Source organism: Eulemur rufifrons, chromosome 12, assembly GCF_041146395.1.
Source record: "Eulemur rufifrons isolate Redbay chromosome 12, OSU_ERuf_1, whole genome shotgun sequence".
NCBI lineage: Eukaryota > Metazoa > Chordata > Mammalia > Primates > Lemuridae > Eulemur > Eulemur rufifrons.
The window spans coordinates 24552830-24571597 of record NC_090994.1 but is presented as its reverse complement, the minus strand read 5'-3'; positions in this window follow the sequence as shown (position 1 = coordinate 24571597).

Sequence of the window (18768 nt, the reverse complement as noted above, 5' to 3'; positions counted from 1 at the left end):
AACTAATCCCTTTGCCTGTTAAGGAGTAGAGAAGAGTCCTTGAGGGTCCTGGGAGGAACACTGGCCTTGAGAATGAAGGATCTGGTTTTGAGTCCTGCCTTTTCCGTAACTAGACATCTCTCCTTCTGTAAGTCACCTGGCATTTCTGAAGGCTGTCATCTGAGAAATGGGATAATACTCCAAGGCATCGTCATTCTAAGCATGGAAGCAACTCAAGTTGTTGCAACGCATACAAAAGTTATTTTTACTTTTCGTTAGTCAGATCCTTCGAGTTAGACTCTAATTTTTTTTTTCTGGACCAGAAATAACTCTAAGCTCACAATGAAATGTGTTAATTTAATAGCTGGGACTGTGTAAGCTCAAAATAGTGATATATGCCTGTTTGGTTTAGAGAAGCACATCTGCTCTGTAGTGTTTTTCCTTGGGGCTTTAAAAATTATGCTTTCAACATCAAGTTTAGCAGCTATAGGTTGAAAATAACCTATCATAATAAACAGAACTAACTGAATAAAATTAGTTTGATTTCTTCAATTAATACAACGCATGTCACTGAAAGATGTTTCTGTCAGGCAAATCTTTTATTTATTGGTTGTTTCCCATTTGTAGCACACGAATGTCCAACTCATTCATCCAGAATCTTTTAAGTCATGATTGGCCAGTGTTTACTGCAAGTATCAGCTTCACTGTGACTGGTAGATCACTCCCTCGCCTCTGGAAATTTGTTCCTAAAGACTATATTTTCCCCTAAGGGGTGGTCTCCTGTGCTCTCGGACTTTGCCATAACCTATGCAGACTCTGATCTCAGTAAATTAGGGATTTTCATGTGTCCCAGCTCGGAAATGAAGGCTGGCAAAGGCAACGCTCCTGGTCTCAATAGACTCTTGTGGGTTTTAAGCTCTAGCACGAACACGAGACTCTAATCGTCAGGTACTGGGAAGCTCAGCAGTGGACTAACGGGGCCGCGGTTCTGTGGTTGTTTCCTCTCACAGCGACGCCCCTGAGCTCCCTGAAGCCCCCGCGGGTGGACACAGCTCCGGTGGCCTCGTCTCCCTATCAGAGAAGAGACTCGGACAGGCACTGCGGGCTCTGCGCGGCCTGGTTTAACAACCCGCTCATGGCCCAACAGCACTACGAGGGCAAGAAGCACAAAAAGAACGCGGCGAGAGTGGCTCTGCTGGAACAGCTGGGGACCACCCTGGACATGGGGGAACTGAGAGGTAAGGACGGCGCCTCTGATTTCCGCCGCCAAACGGGCCTTCACAGCAAGGACCGTGTTTTCGCCAATCGGGATGATTCTTGCTATTGCTTTGATGATGAAGGAAAAAGTGAGGCTCACCCCCAAAACATGGGAAAAAAATAAAGAGCAGAAAACTAGGGTTGGCTTAATTTTTGTAATCTCCTTTGTTTCCGAGTGTTTTGTTTCCATAATTTTATTGGTTGTTTCTCAGGTCAAAGCCACCTGTCCATGAGCCGGACTTTTTCCTTCTGTTTTACCTTGAGACGGCTTCTCAAGTGACAGCTTCCGCACTAGAGGGGCTGCGTGGGGCGAGAGGCTAAAGAGGCCAAGTAGCGTCATCGTATTTAAACTGTTGCGCTTTTGCAAGTTCAGCCCAAGTAAAGCAACATAGCCGTTCTATTTGATGGGTTAAAGCACGCCCACGCCCCTCTAAGAGACACATCCAGGAAACCGCGGTAAGACGGTGCTGGGTGGCCTCTGTAGGCAGCACCCGGCTGCCCCGTGTTCCTCCCCCCGACAGGTTTCTCTCGACTGTGGGACACCGTGCGTCCTCTGAAGTTCACGTGAGGCTTCACGGAGACTCGGCAACCGCAGGGGGGACTTTATTTTTTTAGCCATAGACCAGTTTGTGAGCCTCAGTTGAATATTGCATCGTCAGCCACCATCTGAGCATTCTTTGATCAGCGTGACATTGGCGGTGTAGAAGTAGAACAGAGTCACACACTGTATTTTTCTGATCTCAGTAAATCAGGGATTTTCATTTGTGTTCCAACTCAAAAATTCATTTTCTCAGTAAAATAATTCTACACGGGGTGTTACTGATACCTCAGATTTGGTATGGGTTAGCTAAGCTTTTATGGGCTGGCCAGGGAACCATCATTCATAACAGCTGCAAGCCATAGATGACAAAATTTACAAATCAATTTTGAAAGTGCAGCCTGGGTTGAAACTGGATTCTGCATGCAAAGCCTATGATTGTTATGACCGTCACCTGGCTGTGAACCTCTAAGGGGGAAAATTATAACAGGAAATGACCTGGTATGATTCTAGACAAAATAAGTAGGACAGAAGATCAGGTAACCTGAGCTGAGAGGAGGGAGCAGGTCCCTTCTCAATACGCTGGTTGGAGGAGGCTTCACGGAGGAAGGGCGCTTGAGTTGGCATCGGAAGTGTGGGCGGCATCCTAGCAGGTGAGAAGGCGCCCATGGGAGCAGAGTCATGAGCGCAAAGAGATGGAAACACTGTGTTGTCATGGAAAGATTTTATGCTACAGATTTCAATAATCCTAAATAGATCCAAGACTGGGGGTCCACGACTACAGACTGCATCTGTAGAGCTTGATTAGGGATGGATTTTTCCAAGATGTGTGATTAAAAACAACAAGTAAGAGCAAACACCAAAATCATTTTATTTTTGTGTGTGTTTCCTGGCTATAGAAAAACAACGTGGGGCTTAATATTCCAGCATGTCGGATAATCTCATTGCAGACGCTTCTGAGTTGTTGGTATTGCCGCTTTTTGTTGAGGGATTTCTTATGTTCTCAGTCTATGTCTTATTAAAAAATACGGGAAGAGTCTCTGCGTAGCTGCAGGCCTCCCCTCAGCTGCTCTGTTCCTGGCAGATAACGAGGGGCTCAGCGACTCCTTCACGCAGGGCACTGATGGAGGAAAACAGGGTTTTATTTATGTTTGGTGCCAGATATTTTGACTTGAGGAAAAATTATTCCTGGAGCACATTCTTCTTGTCTATTTTGAATTATCAGTGCTGCATCTTTTTATGTACAGCTACATCTTAATGACTTGGGCGTCAGAATTCTGCAACATTTGAGCAGCTTGTCTTTTATGCAGAAGACAGAAAGGCTGCTCTTTGACTCGATAACTCAACGTGACTGTGACTCAGTAGCACGAGGAATGTGATTAGCATTGAGCACAATGTCCTTGAAACCAACCTTTTCATCCACTCCAGGAGACATCCTGATATATATTTATTCAAGCGTTAAATATTGCAAAAGCTTAAGGAATAAAGCAACTACGGTAAGCCAGCACTTTTTAAAACACACACACGCACAAACACACACACACACTCTCTCTCTTTTATTCCTGGAATGCCTCTAATGCATTATATGATCAATAAATTAATAAAGGCAAAAGTGCTAACCTGTAAACATAGGCATATCCATCATTTTTAAGAGCTGGCATCCGGCAGTTGTGGCAGGAGGCTTGACTCTCTCTCACAGCACTTCGCGTGCTTCTAAACAACACATTGTTCACTTATTTGTTATAGTTTTCTGTATTTTCTTTCTCCCCACTCCTGCGACAGATCGTTAGCAACTAGAAGCAGGCATCGTGTCCATTTGCCTGTCCATGTGCTCAAAACGCCTCAGAGAGCAGCAGATGCATAGTAGGCACTCACTGTGGCTGAATGAATGAGCAGAGAAAGCCCTGAAAAAAATCACCTAAAATCCTGTGTATTTAAAAATGGCAACCATTTTTATTTCTAGAAGAATCTTGATTGAATAATTTTCATAAGGAATTATTTATAATTCTATAATTAGAATAAGAACTATAACTTACCGTTCTTCAACTTTTTAAAAATGATGTATATTTTATTTATAGTGAAATACAGAGATATCAAGTGTTATAGTTGGACAAGTTTTGACAACGCAAACACGCGGGTAACCCATGCCGTATTAGGATGCGTAACTTTTCCGTCATGGGAAAAGTCCCACGTCAGCCCCCACTGTCTATTCCAGGGAGCCACTTTTCTCATTTTTTCACTATAGATTAATTTTGCTTGTTCTAAAATTTTATGTAAATGGAATTATAAGGTATGTATTTTTGTGTGTCTGGCTTCTTTTCTGTAGCATATTTTTTTTGAAATTTATCCAATTATAGCTTATAAAACAAAGTAGTACTTTTTCTTTATCACTGAGTAGTATTCTACTAACAAAAATCCTGTAATTTGTCCATCCATTCTCCTCTTGACAACTTTTGGATTGTTTTGGTGCTATTTTAAATAAAGCTTTCATGAACATTTTTGCATGTCTTTTTTTTTTTTTTTTTGAAATTTCATCTTTTTTCCCTGTACAGTCATTGTTTTTTGTGTCTGATCTAAAAAACCTTTGCCTACACCCATGACCAAAGATATTCGTGTTTTTTCTTCTACAAGTTTCAAAGTTTTAGTGTTTACATCTAGGATTATGAAGTATCTCAAATAATTTTTGTAAATGGTGTGAAGTAGGGGTTAAAATTTGTTTTGTTTTTATACATGTACACAGTTGTTACAGAAAACTTGTTGAAAATACTTACTTTTACTCATTGAATTGCTTTGAATTACTTTCACTAAAAATCTATTGATTGTGTGAGTGTATTTCTGGGCAATCTATTTTGTTCTATGGATCTCTTTGTCTGTGTTTATACCAGGGCCACACTGCATTGAATTTTTTAGCATTCCAGAAATCTTGAAGTGAGAGACCGCCAGTTCTCCAACTTTATTCTTCTTTTTCAAGATTGTTTGCCTGTTCTAAATCCTTTGCATTTCTATATAAACATTAGAAACAGCTTGTCATTCTTTACATAGAAATCTTGTTGGAATTTTGAATGGGATTGAATTCAATCTGTAGATCAACTTCGGGAGAATTTATTTAAATTCTTCAAAATAATTGTGTTTTCAAAGCCAAGAACATTCTATAGCTCTCCATTTATTTATATTTCTTTAAGTTCTATCAGCCATGTTTTATAGTTTTTAGTGTAAAAGTTTTGCGTATCATTTGTTAAATCTATCCTCAAGTGCAGATGACCCTTGAACAACATGTGGGTTAGAGGAACCAACTCCCAATGTGGTAAAAAAAATCCACATATGTTAATAACTTTGATTTCCCCAAAACCTTAACTACTAACGTCCTACTGTTGACTGGAAGCCTTACCAATAACACAGTTGGATGACACATATTTTATATGTTTTATGTATTTTATTCTGTATTCTTACAATAAAATAAGCCAGAGAAAAGAAAACATTATTAAACTCATAAGGAAGAGAAAATATATTTACTACTAATTAAGTGGAAGTCCTTGTCACCTTCATATTGAGTAGGCTGAGGAAGAGGAGGAAGAGGAGGGGTTGGTCTTGCTGTCTCAGGGGTGGCGAGGCAAGCACACTGAATGTCATTTTACAGAAATACATCATAATTTCTGTCTGACTTTTCTGTCTTTTAGTTTCTCTAAAACTGCTTCCAGACAGTGCCAAACCTTCCTCCCTCGTGTAGTTTCAGCGCCTGAATCGTAGACGGTCCGTGTTGTAAGGGAGTCGGAAGCAGCCCTCGGTCACTGCGGCCCCTCGGCCAGAGTGGCTAGTGTGCATTTGTTCTCTGGCACCGCTTCTCCTGCATCCTCTTCCTCGCCGTCTCGCACTGGTGTGCACGCACTGCTCTCCACCAGGTCGTCTTCTGGTGACGCCTCTGGTGTGGTGTCTGTGAGTTCTTGAATTCCAGGCTTTCGTGGTGTCCCCTGTTGCAGCTCTCTTGCACAGCACTGACAAGCCTCTCCATGGAGTGCCGCATGCAATGATCCTTAAAAGTCCTTTGACTCCCAGATCTAGAGTCGTTTTGTTTGGTGGCAAGTGGACCACTTAGACACCTTCAGCGTTGAACTTATGGGGCTCCGGATGGCCAGGGACATTGTCCAATGTCAAAAGAACTTTAAAAGGCAAACTCTTACTGGCACGGTACCTCCTGACTTCAGGGACAAAACATGGATAGAACCAGTCCTGAAAACGGGTTCTCGCTGACTGGGCCTCCTTGTGGTACAACTGAGAGACGGGAGGCTGGTGTTCACCTTTTCCCTTTAAGGCTGAGGCGTTGCAGGTAAGGGCAGTCCTGGTCATAAAGCTGACTGCATGGGCACAAAACCGTGGAGCTAGCCTACCTCTTCCTGCCTTAAATCCTCGTGCTCATTTCTCTTCCTTGCTAATAAACATCCTTTGTGGCATTTTCTTTTCCAGGATAGAGCACTTTTGTCTGCAATAAAAACCTGTTCAGGCAGATATCCTTTCTCCTCAGTGATTTTCTTAAAGTTGTCTAGGAACTCATCTGCTGCTCTTGGTCAGCGGAAACTGCTTCTCTTGTTACCTTGACATTTTTAAAGGCAAACCTTTTCTAAAATCATCAAACCATCCTTTGCTGGCATTAACTTTTTCTCGAGCTTTAGATCCTTCACCTTCCTTTTGCTTTGTCATACAATGACTTTTCTTTTTCTCAAATCATATCAGAGTCTGTAAGTAACTTTGTCTTTCCCATGGCAATCCTGCACCCACGTCCAAGCTGTGCTTTCAATAAGTGGTCAAAAGTATTTTGCAAAAAGTGCAAAGTTTTGTGCCTGCTGGCACAGCTGCAGCAAAGTCTTCATGAACTTCCTTTTTTTACAATGGTCCCTAAGCTGGACTCCTTTATCCTGCGATGGTGGGCGAGCACCGCTGCAGACGTCAGTCTATGGTGTAAGGTGTTCAGCTTGTTCTTACGATGTCGTGACTTCCCTCTGCTTCTTAGGAGCGCTTCCCACATCACTGGCTGCTCTTTGGATGGGCCCTTGGTGTTATGCATGGTTGATGGTATTGCAGTAAACAATGAAAACTATGTGTGAAAGATCACTTTTTGCTATAATACACAATTTACTGGAGAGAACTGCTCACATGGAGATGATTACATCACACTGTTTTAAGCGAATACTCATAACACTTGAGCTCACCGTAATAGCAACAGACACGTAGCTAAAAAATAACAAAGTAGTGCCGTGTGCACTACAGCTAATGTTACGCAGTTATAATGTAATAATACCGAATCTTTGCATTTGTTTACATTTCTCTGGTGCCATGATGCCATATACATATTGTTTGTAATTGTTTATGTAAGTTTTGATAAATTTTAACTTTTAATAACAGATTTGTGTATATTTTATGGGAGTAAATAATAAGATAGACTAGTATGTACATATATGTATTCATGACATACCTTTTTCTTAATTTTTTCAATATTTCTAATCTATCTGCTTTGTGAGTTTTTTCAAATAATCACAAATCTCCAAAAAATTTTCCATACATTTATTAAAAACAATTTGCATATAAGTGGATCTGCCCAGTTCAAGCTCATGGTCTTCGAGGGTCAACTGTATTTTATGTTGTTTCACCCTAGTGTAAATTATAATGCATTTTTGATATTTTATTTCTATGTGTTTGTTACTGACATATAGAACATGCAATCGATTTTTGTATTAATACATTGACCTTGATTCCCATCATTTATGCATAACTTTCTACCTATTATTTGTATATAATTTAATAGTATAAATAATTTGCTCCTTTTATGTTTTTTCAGTGTTCACACTATTTAGTCATTAGGAACTCCATAGAACTGTGAACCATGTTATTCTTGCCTTCCTTTGCTTCAAGTGGTGGAAAAAAAATGTAAAAATGAAATTATTTTTGTAGATTAATGAAGAATTATAAATGGGATTGGCCTAAATAGTTATTAATATGCATAACCTGGTTAGTGACTCAACTTTAGTATTATTTCTTCCAGAAAATAGATAGATTATACCTGTCTCTACTCCCAAGTTTGAAATTATTAAGAAAAAGGACAGTCTCCTTTTCTGAATATGTAGTCTAATATATTAATAGAAAACAAAGGAAGTTATTGAATTATGGAATTATAAAGTTCACTGGTCAGAAAGTACTTCAGAGGTTTTCTTTATAGTTTAAATTCTTCTTGCCAGCATAAAACACAGACAGGCAGTTTCTTACTTGGAAACGGTGGCACTATAAATTATGAAATTATGGTTAGGTAGAGATAGAGTATTCCTTTTGCAGACCTTTATCACTCATTCTTTCAAAAGCTTTAGGGTGGAAAAATGCAGTTATTTTATTGTTTCAGGGGAAAATAGACTATTGTAATTCTCATCTGAAGGCACAGAGCGAAAGAACTCATTTAAAAATTTAATAATGTTTCCAAGAATCATAAACTGAGTAGTGCTGGAAAGTACATTAAATATGATGGGATTATACCCCGTCTTTCTGCAGAGCCTGATTCTGGGGCTCAGAGACGTGGAGTGACTGTCCCCTGCACAGTAGGGCTGGCGCCACAGTTCTGGAGATTGGTGCACACATTTTCAGTGACTCATTGTTGACTAACCAGAACAATGAGTCGTTAACTCTTTTGTTTAAAAACAGTTGAGTTTGGGGGACTTATTCAATATTTCATAATGTAGACAACTTGCTTTGAACTCGAGTTGAGAATGGGCACAGTCGACTCTGTTTTCTGGGGCTAGATTATTCGCAAAGTGCGTTGTGTACCTTTAATAAAGGAGCCTCCCCACATCCATGACTCTATCCCAGAGAGTGCATGTAGACACGCAGAGAGATTGCAGTCACTGTTCATGGGCCCCAGATGTGAGTGGCCAAGTTCTATGAAGAGAAAACGTGCCCCTGGAGAGGTCGCTAGACTTTGCAGCTCTCGCCGTAAGGCAGCCGCTGCTGACATTAGCAGGAAGGGACACTCAGTTCAAGAGGATACAAGCAGCTTACCCAGGACTTCATATCAGAAAAGCAGCGTGTGAGTCGGAAGGAACAGCCTTCCCACAAAGTAAGCAGAACATGGTCGGTTTTTACTTTTTGAATTATTTCTGCTCTGAGCTTCCAGGTGCTAGGGTTTATTTTGTTCCCCTTAATCTTGGCGTGGCCTTTGCCCACGTCTCAGGCAATGGACAGCTTAATCCTATCAACGTGGTGATACCCCTCTACCTAAGTCACCTGTGTGCGGGCACTTGGGCTGTGGATCTGCTCCAAGACCAATGAAAGAAATGCATTCTTAGGTGAAGCAAACAAACAAAAACCACTATTTTATTTTAATTTTTTATGTGTATAGCACTAATGTTCTTTTTTTAATTTCAAAATATTAAGGAGTACAAATGTTTTAGGTTACATAGATCATTTTTATAATGCTTGAGTCCCAGCTATAGGTGTGCCTGTCACCCAGATAGTGTTCATAGTAGCCATTAAGATGGTTTATTCCCCTCCTCTCCTGCCCACTCCCAGTTGATTTCCACTGAGTTTTACATCCCTCTGTGCACATGTGCCCATCAGTTAATTCCAATTTAATAGTGAGTACATGTGGTGTTTGTTTTTCCATTCCTGAGATACTTCACTTAGGAGAATGGTATCCAGTTCCATCCAGACTGTTGCAAAAGATATTGATTCAAATTTTTTTCTACGGCTGCATAGTACTCCGTGGTATACATGTACCACATTTTATTAAAGTGTTCCTTTCTCTCTGCATGCACACCAGCACCTATTGTTTTTGGACTTAATAAAAGCCATTCTAACTAGGGTAAAGTGATATCTCTTGTGGTTTTAATTTGCATTTCATTGATGATTAGTGATGCTGAGTATTTTTTCATGTTTGTTATCCATTTATGTTTCTTCTTTTGAGAAGCTTCTGTTCATGTCTTTTGCTCACTTATTAATAGGGTTGTTTGGTTTTTTTCTTGCTGATTTGCTTGAGTTCTTTGTAAATTCTGGTTATTAGCCCTTTATTGGATGTGTGCCTGGCAAATATTATATTTATTCCCATTTTGTAGGTTGTCTATATGCTCTGTTGATTGTTACCTTAGATGTGCAGAAGCTTTTTAGCTTCTTCAAATCCCATTTATTAATATTTGTTGTTGGCATGATTGCAATTGGGGTCTTAATCATAAATTCTTTGCTGAGGCTGATATTTAGAAGAGTTTATCCTACATTTTCTTCTATAATTCTTATGGTTTCATGCCTTAGGCTGAAGTCTTTTATCCATCTTAAATTACTTTCTGTGAGTGGTGAGATATAGAGGTTCTATTCATTCTTCTGTATGCACTTATTCAATTTTCCCAGCACCATTTATTGAATAGAGCTTCTTTTTCCTAGTGTACATTGTTGTCTGTTTTGTCAAAAATCTGTTGGTTGTGGGTAGATGGTTTTATATCTGGGTTTTCTGTTCTGTTCCATTGGTCTATGTCTCTATTTTTGTAACAATACCATGCTGTTTTGTTTACTCCGGCCTTGTAGTATAGGTTGAAGTCTGATAATGTGATACCTCTAGATTTGCTCTTGTAGTTTAAGATAACTTTGGCTACTAGGGCTCTTTTCTGGTTCCAAACAAAGTGTAGAATTATTTTTTCTAGATCTGTGAAATATGACTTTGGTAACTTGATGGGAATTGCATTGAATTTGTAAATCACTTTGAGTACTATGGGTATTTTAACAACATTGATTCTACCTATCCATGGCCATGATATGTTTTCCCATTTGTTTGTATCCTCTGTGATTTCTTTCCTCAGAGTTTTGTTGTTCTCCTTGTAGAAATCTTTCACCTCTTTGAAAACCACTATTTTAAAAGGCACCCGATGCAACTGTTGTTGTGCAGCAATTACCTCCAAATTTAGTGGCTTAAAACAACAAGAGACATTTATTATCTCTCACAGTTTCTGTGAAAGAATTTGGGAGTGGCTTGGCTGGGTGATTCTGTCTTGAGGTTTTTCATAATATTGCAGCAGAGATATCAGCCAGGGCGACGCTCTCATGTGAAAGCTGGAACGGGGCTGGAGGGTCTACTTTTAAAGGTGACTAATTCCATTCTGGGTAACAGATTAGTGGTTGCCAGGCACTGGGGTGGGGAGGGGCTGGCTACAGTGGGGCAGCCAGAGGGGATTGGGGGCATAATGGAAATTGCACCTTGGTCATGATGGTGGCTTCTTGGCTACATGCTTTTGTGAAAACTTGTTCTAACTATGCACCAAGAAGGGAACGGCATGCAAATTTAAAAAAATGCATTAAAAAGAAAGAAAAGGTGACTCTCGTACCTGGCTTACTGCTGGGAGGCCTTTGTTTTCTCCTAATGGGTCTCTCCCAGGGGCTCTGAATGTGCTGACGCTGTGGTACCTGGCTTTCCACCCAGCCAGCATCCAAGAGAGCATCAGGTGGAAGCTCGCCCTTTTGTAATGTGTGAAGGTCACATACTGTCACTTCTAACACATTCCATTTGTCAGAACAGAGTCACTACGTTTTACCATATTCAAGGTGGTGGGGTAGGGAATTAAACTCCACCTTTTCAAGAGAAGATGATCAGAGAATATGGGGACATTTAAAAACCATCCCCGTTGGTCAGAACGCAGGTAGACCACAAACCCATGTGGCAAACGCTATGTTTCCACACCCTGATAGACTTTGGAGCTAAAAGCATGTCATCCACAAGGGGAATTAATTTGTGGAAGAAACACATTGAGTCAAGGGTTTCAATTTATTTTTAAAGTAAAGTCTAACAGAGATTTCTGCCTACTCTCATGAGAATAGAAAATGACCTGAATTTCTCTGAGTCCCCTGCCCAAGACCTGGGCTGGAGTGGGTGGAGGCAGGACGCGTTTCCCAGCCGGGGTTTTTTTGAGCATCTCCACATGATTTTTAAACAATTCTTTCTTCTTCTAACAGCTATATTCTTTCTGTACCTGGCACCCCAGTGTACCTGAGGGATTCCAAAGATTTGGGGACCAAATTAATCGGAGGTAACGGCTTGATTGTGGGCTCCTGTCTCCATGCGAGATGACAGGAGCAGACGTTCTGATCAGGTGACTTGGGTCAAGTTTTTAGAAACAGCAAACTTGTCATATGTCACTTCGTTCCATTTTCCATTCGTTCCACTAATGCTTACCGAGCTCCCACGATGTGCCGGGCAGAGCGCTGCGTGTACTCCGGTGAATGAGAGCAGCTTTCTGTTTTGAGACGACAGGAAATAAATATTTTTAGCCTGTGTAAGTGCTAAAGGGAAAGAGCTAGAGTGATGTGAAACCTAATGAGATGGGAGGCGGGTTGCTCTAAACAGGAGGGTTGGTGGCAGCCTTCGGAGGAGCTGAGACTCCCAACGGTGACCTAAGGAGGGAAAAGGCCCAGACATGCAGCTCTAGCTCGTTCTGCACCGAGACGCCCGCGGCGCAAAAGGCCATGCAGGGGAACAAGACCTCCGTGTGTCTGAGGGCTCTGAGCAGAGTGCCCGAGGCTACTGGGGTGGGGGGGAAGCGAGGTTGGGGACGGGTAGGGGTCACATTGTGTGGGTCCTGCCAGGTCACTGTGGGAAGTTTCAGTTTTGTCCTGAGTCCACACAGGGTTTGCATCTCACCTTACTGCTGAGTCCAGATGCCCCACATCCTCCTCCTGAGGGACTGGCTCGTTCCCACTCTCGGTCCCCTGCTCTTCCCTCTGTCCAGGAGTGCATCCTGCTCCTGCCGTTCTCGTGAATACACCTTCACTGGCTTCGTTTGTTCGAGGCCACGTTGGCCAAGCCGTTAGCAGACGGGCAGGTGGCAGTCATTTCTGTGGACGGTCCAGCGCTGGTTCGAGGTTGCCGGGGCTCAGGCAAACCCTGGAGCTTCTTTAGTGTCAGACGGTGACACGGCTGACTTGGGCTCTGCAGTAGTGGCGGCGGCGGGCGGGGTGGGGGGTGGGACAGCAGCAGTTTCTTGGTAACCACTGAGTTGAGGACAAGCTCAGAGTGAGCCCGCCCGCTCCTGCGGAACCGCGGGGTGCTCACAAGGACGGGATTAGGTGCATTCGGGGGCAGTTTATGCACGGAAGAAACAGACCTGAGGGTCATGTCACTGAAGTCGCCGTTCCAGAGCAGAGGACATGGGCTTGTCTGAGTCGGCAAGTAAGGGGCCCAGACTGCAAAGTGTGGCGTTGCAACGTGGCTGGGGGAGGCAGCAGAGGAGCTCCGGGCTGTGACGTTCTCAGGAGTCAGGCAGCTGAGCGGGAGGGGAGTGGCAGGCAGGGGACAGGGCCAACGCCAAGGCACAGGAGCAGGGGAGGGCATGGCCCTTGGAGGAGCCGGCGGTGCGGCTGGAACTCACGGCCACGTTTGGGAAGAACGGGAGAAGTGGGGGAGAAACAAGGAGACAGGTCACGGTGGGGGTCGAACACTTCTGCTTAAAGATTTAAAGATTTTTGGCAGCAAAATCACATGATGATATTTGTGGTTTTGAAATATGTCTCTGTGGCCAGCAAGGTGGAAGCTGGATTAGGAGGGAGCGAGACTGGAGGCAGGAAGCTGTGCTGGGATTGTCATATCCAAAGGGAAATGATATCAACCTGAGCCACAGAAAGCAGTGGCAGTGGGGACATAAATAAAGAGAAAAAACTGAGAAAAACTATGCATATGAAATTCAACAGGACTGGGAGGACAGGGTGGTCCTCCAGAGCCCCTTGGCAGGTGCTCCCTTAGTGGAGAGGCCGGGCCTGGCCCGAGTTACCCTTGACTTACTGTGTCACACCCAGGTACCTTCAGAGTCCCCTGAAGTGTGAGTTCCAGTGCTGGGCGCCTGCTGTCGTCAGTCCTGCTGCACTGAACCCAGGCTGGGTCCTGTCTGAAGTCTCTTGGGGGTACGGCCCTTACCTCTTTCTTTGTATTGTCCACCGTGTCCACAGCAGCAGACTGTTAATACAAGTCCTGGGCGGCTGTTCTTCCTCCTGTTCCCGAACTGAAATCCGCGTGCCACGTTCTCCCATTTCCATGGTGCAGTCGGAATTATGGGTCTCAAACAGATCATTGAACATTTCCCGGTGTTGAATACTTGACAAAAAAATTTACCGTGTCAATTAGGGTGTACTTTTATTTCTTTTAACCAATTAAAACAAAAGCATTAGTTCCCTCTTTACGCTAATATTTTCAATCTCTGAAAGTTGTATGTGTTTTATCTAGTTAAGAATCAGCAGAAAATAGGACCTTTAAACAGACCCGATAATTATAGCACACACTTCTGAATTGAATGGTAGTGGAAGAGGTGCCAGGAGGAAAGACTCAGCTTAGATTACACCTGGTTATTTTTGCATTATTAGTTTAATGTGTTTTGACACCTCAGCTGTTGCATGTAGACTCACTCTGATCTTCAGAGCCCACATCTTGGATTAGATAATTAAACTACTTAAATGGCTCATGTTCCTGTCATATTTTTGTGGTGAGAATGAGGTGGAGAAATCGTGTGATACAGAAGCGATGACTTTCATTCATTCGTTTATTCAAACGTGCTGCGTACCGATTACGTGACGGCCCCTGTGCTGTGCCCAAAGGGAACATGGAACATCTGTGACTCAGCCCTTAGTCTCAAAGGGTTTGAAGTCTGGGCAAGGGGCAGAGGAAAAGATAATACCTTTACTGAAATAAATAGAACACAAAATATGAAAAGAAACGGATCTTGGGAAATTGAGAATAGAGAGAAGATTATTTCCAACTTGAGGTTGGCATCGAGGTTGGCAACCTGTGGCAGTTGGTGGCAAGATCCCTAGAGCAGAGAGATCAGTGTGGTCCAAAACAGAGAGATGGGGCACGTCTGTGTACAGCTAGCCGTCAGGTCAGGTGGGAGCCCAGGTTAGGGGCGCAGGTGTGCAAGGCTGGGAAGACAGATTAGAACCAAGTTGTAAATGACCTTGTGTGTCAGGCAAAGCTGGACTTCATTTGCTGGCCACAGACATGGTTTCAAGGAGATGGTCACTTGGCAGAAGAGCAGGTGATGGATTGGAGTGGGCAGATGCCAAGGCCAGGACACCAGGCAGAATCGATGCGGAGGCCTGGGAGGTCCAGGAGGAGCCTGAGGTGGAGTTAGAGGGGCGGGGAGAAGTTGGAGAAGGAGAACAAGTGAAAGATCTTTTACTCTTTACACTGCTTGGCATGTTCCGCCTTCAGCAAGATGAAAATGAGCCAGGGCATTAGAATTCTCAAAGACACCTTGGCCAGGCCTTGGGAACACTAATAGGAAAAATATAAATTTAATGAGTAATATGAGTAACAACATAGATTTCTGTTCAATCTCAACTCCAACAGGAAATGTGGGTGATGAACATTCACAGTCGTCTATTTACATCCTGTAGGGCAATTCTTTCTTCAACTGGGACAGGTTTGTGCCTATTACTGTTATTAATGAAGCTAATAAATGGAACACTCTCTAAAGAAGCTTGGCTAGCTCTTCATCATCACTGATTAGGTTCCAAAAAAGATGAGCTTGGGCTTTTAACACGGAATCATTTCTACACTGCTGCCTGCATTTGTGCATTGCGGGCAAACTCATTAAACAGGAGATTAGGGGCATGCCTGGATTTTTAATTTCAGACTTGGCTACTACATTGAAAACAGCCCTAAATCTGATATATGGAACCACTGTCCTCTGTTGCTAGATGTTGACCAAGAAAAGGGCAAAGCAACAATAAAACACACCCACCCAAATCCAAGGTGCTTACCTGTCCTTTACGTGCCAGTTTTGGCTACATTGAGGAAGCTGACGATGTCATGCAAAAGTGCTAAACCGTTTTTCTTCCTCGGGGCTCTAAGGTCCTTCATCGGTGTTGACTGAAGGTTTCTATTGTTTAGTTTAAGCTCAAGAGCTAGAACAGTTTTTGCAGAAGCTCAGCGCGGTGTTTTCTTAAGGTTCTAGGGAGATATATCCATTCCGCTGGCTCTCAGATCGCTGTGAGCTTTGTTAGTGGTACACATCCATTTGATAATAAGGGGTTTGATCTGATAATAAGGGATGCTTGTGAAAAGATGCAAATTCTGGAGAAACCTGTCCTTTCACACACGGGAAACTATTTTGTTTGTTTCTAAAATTATAACTTTAACTCCATGCAAAAATGCAGTCTTAAGTGTCTTATTTTAAAGATGCTACAGATGGACCTAATTTTCTGTAGAGATGGGATTCTATAATGTGGATTGTAAACTGCGATTAAGGTATAAAAAGCAAATGTCAAATTGACTCAGCGTAGGACATACCTGTTGATGTGTCTGTTTACGATCTCTGTTTACTAATGTTTAATGAATACCTACCATGTAATTTGCATAGTGACAAACTCTGAAATATAAAGATGACATTGTCCTGATATATGAGACATTGTACCTCTTTTCAAAAAGCTACAGCATTGTGGTTTCCGTGACAAACGAAATATTGTTGAAGCTTTTTGCCTGAAGATCTCTGATATGTTTTATGTATATAAAAGCATAGAGAGATGGAAAAGAAAGAAATAAACAAAAGCTTAGCTTATTCTACACTTTTCAAATAGATTCTGCTACTTGCCATTATTTCTTGTGAATGTTCCCCCCTTCCAAATGGGGATTTTATAGTTGAACTTGAAGGAAGGGAGGAAGCAGCAAGCGTCCTGATAAATCGTGTCTGAAACCTTTGCATGGCTGTATGTCCATACACTGCTGCCTGGAGATGAAGAAATTCAATCCTGTAGCTGCTTTGGAGCTGGGATGGAGTCACCTGAAAGAGAGATCTTTTCATTTGTACATCCGTTAGTCATTCAACAAATGCCTATTAGGTAATGATTATGTTATAGACACCATGCGTGATGCTGGAAATGCAATGATGAACAAGTAATGGCCCTTACTTTCAGGAACCTTCTAAGCTAGTAGGTAATATTAATACAAGCATTTTAACATTATTCAGAGGATGCTTTTTAAATCCCCAAATGATTTGCATGTCTTTAAGAATTATGAAAATTTCCTTTAAAGTCCTGAAAAAGCCGCTTTAACTTAAAATTACACAGCAACACAACTAAAGATTTCTTTAGAAATACAGAGGCCAGTGTTGTGCTGCCAATAGAAACGTTATTTACCAAAGCAGGTCTTTTATTTGAAAGGTGAGTATGATGCTCACATCAGCTAAGTGGGTTTTTAGACCTGCACGATGAATAAAAATATGTATTAACTTGAATTTGGAGTCTATTTTTACAAGTATGACAAATAACGATGCGTTTACTGAAATAGCTAATGGGCCAGTGAGGTGGTTAGCATAGCTTTCCACAGACACCAGCTGGCAAACTCTTAAATGACCTGAAATGAGTTATCAAGCATTGCTGTTTTGTAAATAAGAGCCTTGATTTCTTTTGCAGTTATATGTGAAAGAAAGGCCTCTCTTACTCCGTATAAACCCTTGTGTGGGAGCTTCGGTTTCTCAACGTCCCAGTGAATCAGTAAGGGTCAGTGTCGTGGACTCAGGGTCATAAACCCTGGCCTTGAGTCCCATCTCTGTTGCTTGGCAGCTGTGAGACCTTGATGAGTTGCGTCATCTCTCTGGGCCTGGGTTTCCTCTCTGAAATGAAGGTGTTGAGCTCGGGGATCCGCAACGTCTTTTCTAGCATTGTCATGCATCTAGTTTCCGTCTAGGTCCGTCTGGAAAACAGGAACCATTTCTTGTGAGCCCACATGTGTAGGTTGTGGATGGTTGCACTCCTGAATAAGATTTTTCAATACAAACTGTCCAAGCTCATTTTAATGATGAACTGGCCCTACCTGGGGACTGTAAAGAATTTTGTTTTGTTCCCTCTCTATCCCTTCTGAGCACTGATGGATTTTTGCAGTCCATGGGCAAGGTGGGTACTCAAGGCAGGTATGTGGTCATAGCAAAAAGCTTTTTATTACTGCTTGGCTAGAGTCTGGACAAACTACATTGTGACTTGTGGTCCGGAGCAAAGCTTAGGAACTCTGGAGGCGTCTCGACTGACTCCTTCATACCTGAGACTTGCTCTCAATCTCCAGAGGTCAAGGCCGACCTAAACCTTTTACTCCTGCCCTCATCTCATTTCTGCTCCATAGTCCTCACTCAATTTTAAGTGCGTATCTTTAAGTTTTCTATGTCCAGCTCTCCGATGTAAAAGTTCTTCAGTGGAGTAAGTGGTTATTGGTCTCTGCAACACACATGCACACATGCACCCCCCGACATACACACAGACCCACGTATGATTCCTGACCGTGCATGTCATTCCTAGTTGTCACTCTTTTTCTCAAAGTGTGGTTACTATGTGGATGGAATTCACCACTGTTGCCACCCAATCAGAAGGACGCATGTCTACTAATAGTGGCGTGATCAGACCAACCCTCCAAGTAACAGTATCTATCAACTCGGGACAAAATACAGAAATCATCTCCTTGAAGGCAACTCAGAGTAATTAGAAACAGGCAGAAACTGGAGGAGGGCGAACACTTGGAAGAAGGAAACAACACTGAGTGAGTTTCCCAATTTTTATGGCCGTTTTCCTCTGGGCTGACCCCAGTCAGCACCTGCTTGCTGGCGGAAATGCAGGTAAAAACCCACAGTCTCACTGGCTTGAAGAACCAGAAGGAAGAGGTCTGGGGGACCACAGCTCTGGAAAATGAGGGGAAAACTCAAGAAAGGGGAAAGCCACAGAGGGGAAAGCCTCATATTTGGTGTACACACTGCCTAAACTGCATACGCTGCCTGTTCTGACACAGAAACAGCGCACGCACAGGGCTAGCTCCAAACTGCCCAGCTCAGGCTAAGCTCCTGAGCAGAGGTTTCAGATCCTCCCCGACCACACACACTCCCTGGGGGAGACAGAGTTTGCAGTTTGAGTTCAGCTAAGTTCACTGCCTGCTTTGAAAATCAATACTCTGGAGAATATAACAGAATCCAGAGTTTACACAATGTATCGTTCATAATGTCCTGGTGTGATCC